The sequence below is a fragment of the Peromyscus eremicus genome, chromosome 13 (genome assembly GCF_949786415.1).
Source record: "Peromyscus eremicus chromosome 13, PerEre_H2_v1, whole genome shotgun sequence".
NCBI classification, from domain to species: domain Eukaryota; kingdom Metazoa; phylum Chordata; class Mammalia; order Rodentia; family Cricetidae; genus Peromyscus; species Peromyscus eremicus.
This window is the reverse complement of record NC_081429.1, coordinates 53,057,400-53,062,691: the sequence shown is the minus strand read 5'-3', so window position 1 is coordinate 53,062,691 and position 5,292 is coordinate 53,057,400.

Here is a 5,292-nt window from a genome sequence, read left to right as displayed (position 1 = left end):
ACTGGAGATCACTGTGTCTTGTAAAATAAGTCAGATTCAGACAAAAAAAATTGCATGTTTTATATGCAGAGTCTATATTGAAATTTGTGTGTGTCAGCATAGACCATGAAAGTAGAAAGGGTCCTCACAGACGGGAGGGAGGTGTTGGGAGGAGGATCATAGAACACACATGACGTGGGATATACTGAAAGGGAGGTTTAAGTTGGGGAAAAAAGGGCTAGAGAGGGCACATCAGGGTAGTGGGGGACAGAGATGAGTACGAATAAAGTTGTGTGTGTGTGTGTGTGTGTGTGTGAAAATGCCATAGTGAAACTCAATACTTGGTATGTTAACTTAAAAAATTAATTAAAAAAAAAATGAACTAAATGTTCCTTAGGGAACTTGAAGCATAGGGATGAACTAAAAAATCAGGAGTGGGTCCAGCCAACTGCACGAAGACAGTCTTACATGCTTGACTTTGAACTCCTGAAGGCTGGGTCAGGGGGCAAAAGAACATGTTAAGAAAAAAATGGCTAAAGGCTTTCCTAATTGATGAAAACTGTAAACCAACAGAGCCAAGAAACTCAACAAGCAAGATAACACATTTTTTAAATGATTTTTTCTTTTATTTTTGAGATTATGATGAATTACGTTGTTTCTCTCTTCCCTTTCCTTCTTTTGAACTCTCCCACATACCCCTCCTTGCTCTCTTTCAAATTCACGGTCTTTTTTTTTTTCATTAATTGTTGTTACTTGCAGTGTATGTATATTTTCAGTGCTGACCATTTGGCACTGGACAGCCAGTTGATGGGTTCTTCCTTGGAGAAGGCTGTTTCTCCCATTCAGCATTTCTCAGTTGCTTGTATATCATTGTGTAGGAGAGAGTATATTTTTAAAAACCTCATATGATACACCAATAAAATTATCAGAAGCCAGGCAATATCGCAGAAACATCTGGAATGCAGAAGCTGGGGGTTGGGGATGGATGTTTCTTACACAGAGGCCGAGCTGAAAGTGAATACAGACTTCTCTCAAATTGCAGTGGTAGATATCTATAAAATCTTTAAACACTGACACACATGCGACCTTTATAGAAAATGTGACAAAAGGCTTTCAGAGAGAAACTATGAACAAGCTTTATTACTCATAGACACAATTCATAAGAATTGCTATGAACCATTGAACAAAATGGAGTTCAGAAACTGAACCACACATACTTGGACAACTGATTTTACAAAAGTATCAATAAGGAAAAGAATCTTTTCAACAAATGGAACAAAGAAAGGAGCTTAAGCTCTTGGCTCACAATTTTGGTACAAAGTTCAGATTAAAAAATGGGTGATAGGCTAAAAAGCCAAAAGTAGAAATTCTAGTAAGAAGCAGGAGAAAATTTTGCTGTTTTGGGATAGGAAGAATTTGTTTTGTTGTTTTGGTTTTGGGTTTTTTTCTTTGAATGTGTGACAATAAACATAACCAGAAAAGAAATTTTTAATCTTGAATTTAACGAAGTTGACATTGCTCTTTAGAAGACAGTAAGAATCAAAAAGCAGTTCCCAGGTTGTGAGATGCTCAGAATACTTGTGTCTTGCAAAGGTGTAACCAGAATGAGCAAATAATCCTTAGAGTTCAATAACAGAACGCTGTAGCATGAATCTTAACAGTTCTTATTAATAAGATCAAACCCGAGGCCAGTTATTGGGGTAAATGCTGGAAGGTCAGAGACAGAACAAGCCACAGCTAACCTCACCTGGCCAACTTCTCAGCTGATCCTGTTTCCTCAGACTGGAAGCCTCTGAGTCCTCATCCCAATGGCTCTCAGCTGAACTGTGTTGCTCCAAAGCCTGAATGCTTAACCAGCCAAATGCTTCTAGTTTCTGGTCCTCACACCTTATATATCTTTCTACTTTCTGCCTCACTCCCTGGGATTAAAGGCTTGCTTTCTGGGATTAAAGGTGAGTCACCATGCTTGGCTGTATCCTTGAACACATGGATTTCTGCCTCTGGAATGCCAGGATTAAAGGCGTGTGCTACCACTGCCTAACTTCTATGTTTAATATTGTGTCTGTTCTGTCTCTGACCCCAGATAAGTTTATTAGGGTTCACAATATTTTGGGGAACACAATACCACCACAGAACACTGAACAGCGTGGCCGGTTTGAAGTGGATTACTCTTTGAAAGTTAAGTCAGCACCCCAGGCACTGGGAATACAAAAAGACACAAACCACCACAAACTCCCCAGGATAGCTAGTGACAACTGTTCCTTCAGTCTTGATATGTGGGTGGCAGCCACCAGACTGGCTGAGTCCTCAGGCTTTACTTTGGGGTCAGTTTGGCAGGTACAAGGTGTCTGCACCTGGTGATGGCCTGCTTAGAGGACCTTGTCAAGAGATACGGAAGCACCCAGGTGTGTGTGGATCCTTTACAAGCCACCAGGCAGTCATGGGGGTTCCACCCAAAGTCCTTAATCAAGGCCCTGCCTCCAAACACTAGAGATTAAACTCTCTTCATAAACCACAATAGCAATGGGGTTGTCATTCATACAACCTACGAGTATTCAGACCGTGCGCCAACTAACAAAACGGCTACCAACTGTTGAAGACAGGGAGTGACTGGAGTTCTTGTACATTGCTGATCAATGGGCAAAAATAGTGCAGGTACTTTGGAAGAGAGCTTGGTAGCTTCTTACAAAATTAAATACAGACTTACCATAGGATCTGTGGGAGTTTGAATGAGAAGTCTCCGCACCATGGATTTACACACTAAACACTGGGTCCCTGATTGGTGATGCTTGTAAAGATTATGGAACAAAGGGAGGTGTGGAGCCTTGGAGGAAGTACATCACCTCAGCCAGCTTTGAGAGTATAACATCATTCCACTTCCAGTTCGCTCTGCGTCGTGTTTGGAAATGATCACTCAGCTTCCTGCTCTGGCTGCCTGCTGTCATGCCCCCATCCCCCTGCCATTATGGACTCTCCATCTGAAACTGTAAGCCAGAATAAACTCCTGTAGAAGTCTCTTTTGGCTCTGGTGCTTCATATCAACAACGAAAAGTAATGCAGGATCCCTCAATTCTATTCTCAGACATTTACCCCAGAAAAGTGAAAACTCTCCTACGCAATGATTTGTATAGGGTTTTTTGTTTGTTTTGTTTTGTTTTTCTTATTGCCTCCAAACTGGAAAGTTTGTATACAAATGTGTTGTATACTCAAGTATACAACAAGTGGAGAGCTACACAAGCCAAAGAGGACTACTTACTCAACTGTATGGTTGTATTTCTGAGGAATTTTAGCAAAGGTAGTCTATAATGACAGGGTTGTAGAATATTGGTGTAAGATGTGTTACATTCGTTTATGTTGGGGAACATTAATGATGCAAAGATGTGTTGCATTCATTTATGTTGCATCTGTTTAATTCTGTGAAGCTGTGTTACTTTGCCTGCCTAAAACATCTGATTGGTCTCATAAAGAGCTGAAATGAATATCTAGGCAGGAAAAGGGATAGGTGGTGTTGGGGCAGGCAGAGAGAATAAATAGGAAAAAAAAAGAGAAGAGAAGGAGTGATAAAAGGGGGAGGAGAGGAGGACTCCTGGGGCCAGCCACCCAGCTACACAGCAAGCCCCAGAGTAAGAAGTAAAGAAAGATATACAGAAATAGGAAAAAGTAAAGGCCCAGAGGCAAAAGGTAGATGGGGTAATTTAAGTTTTGAAAAGCTGGCTAGAAACAAGCTAAGCTAAGGCCAGGCATTCATAAGTAAGCATAAGACTCCATGTATTTATTTTGGAGCTGGGCCCTGCAAAAAGTTTAAAAAAAAAAAAAACCATAACTCAGTGGGTTCTTGGAACTATGAAACCAGAGTTGGGGTGCAAGGGTAAGTGTGGAGCTTTGATTGCTAATGTATCCAAAGGAGGTTTGGGAATGTGATTAAAAATGTTGCATATCAGCTAGTGGTGGTTACATGATTTTATACAATTATGACTCAAAGTCAGCTTAAAATGGGAGAATTGTGCTATATTATTTTATGTTTGTGCAGATTATAACTAAAGTCTATAGAAAGAACGTGTTTTATACAAAATTAAGATGAAATGATTCTATTTTTGTAAAGTATTAAAAACCTAATCTATATTCCCTCTAAACTTAGATCTCATCTTCATGTAATTTCATTTAATACATCATAGATGAAATACACCTAGATGAAATGGAAAAGATAATAGCTAAAGTAGATAGGACTAAAAATTGCAGCCAATTATCACTTGCTATCAAGTTTTAAGATATATCCCCAAAGATTTTTAAAATGGATGAGGAAAGTGAGTTACAATCATGGGTTTCTATTTGTTAATTATACTTCAGTAAAGCTGGAGACAGGGTGGGGACAATGTCTGATGTTTAGATCATGGTCTTTGTGTTTTCAAGGAAATGAAGAATTCTTTAGGATCAATAAATTCCTGGTGTGCAGAAAATAAGATTACCCGAGATAGTCTTGTATGAGAAAAACATCAAAGATACCTAGAATGATGTTCAAAGGACAGACATGAAAGGGTTGCTACTGGATAAGATGGGCCAGTGTGAGCATCAGTGAGATCAGGGATCTCACCGACGGCAACACATCAGTTTTGGAAGCCATTAGTTTCTTCAAACACAAGAACATTTTTTTTTGAATACTTAGGACACCATTGGTGTTTAATTTCACTATAGAAAATGATCAGAATGAAGAAGCATTTGTGCTGGTTAACATGGTTGTGGACTTGATAGAATCTAGGCTTACACAGGTGACAAGCCTCGGGAACACCTGTAGGGGAGTTTCTAAAGAACACTAATGATGGTGGGAAGACACTAGTCCCTGGGCTGAGGTTCTAGACGGAATAAAGAGAGAGTGGGATGGGTCCTCTGTTTTCATACTGTGGATACAATGTAACCAGGAGACCGGAGCTCTGCCTTCCCGACAGCCTCATGGTGGTGAAGCATACCCTTGAACTGTGAACCCAAATAAACCCTTTTGTTGTGGAATATTAGCTTAAGATGTGTTACATTCCTTTATGTGTTGAACATTTGTTTAAGGATACAAAGATATGTTGCATTCCTTTGTATTGCATTTGTTTAACTCTGAAGCTGTGTTATTGTGTCTATCTAAAACACCTAATTGGTCTAATAAAGAGCTGAACAGCCAATAGCAAGGCAGGAGAGAGAAGTAGGCAGGGTTGGCAGGTGGAGAGAATGAATAAGAGAAAAGGAAGAGAAAAGGGAGAAAAGGGGAGAAGGGAGGATGCCAAGGGCTAGCCACCCAGCCACACTACCACGGAGTAAAAAGAAAAGAAA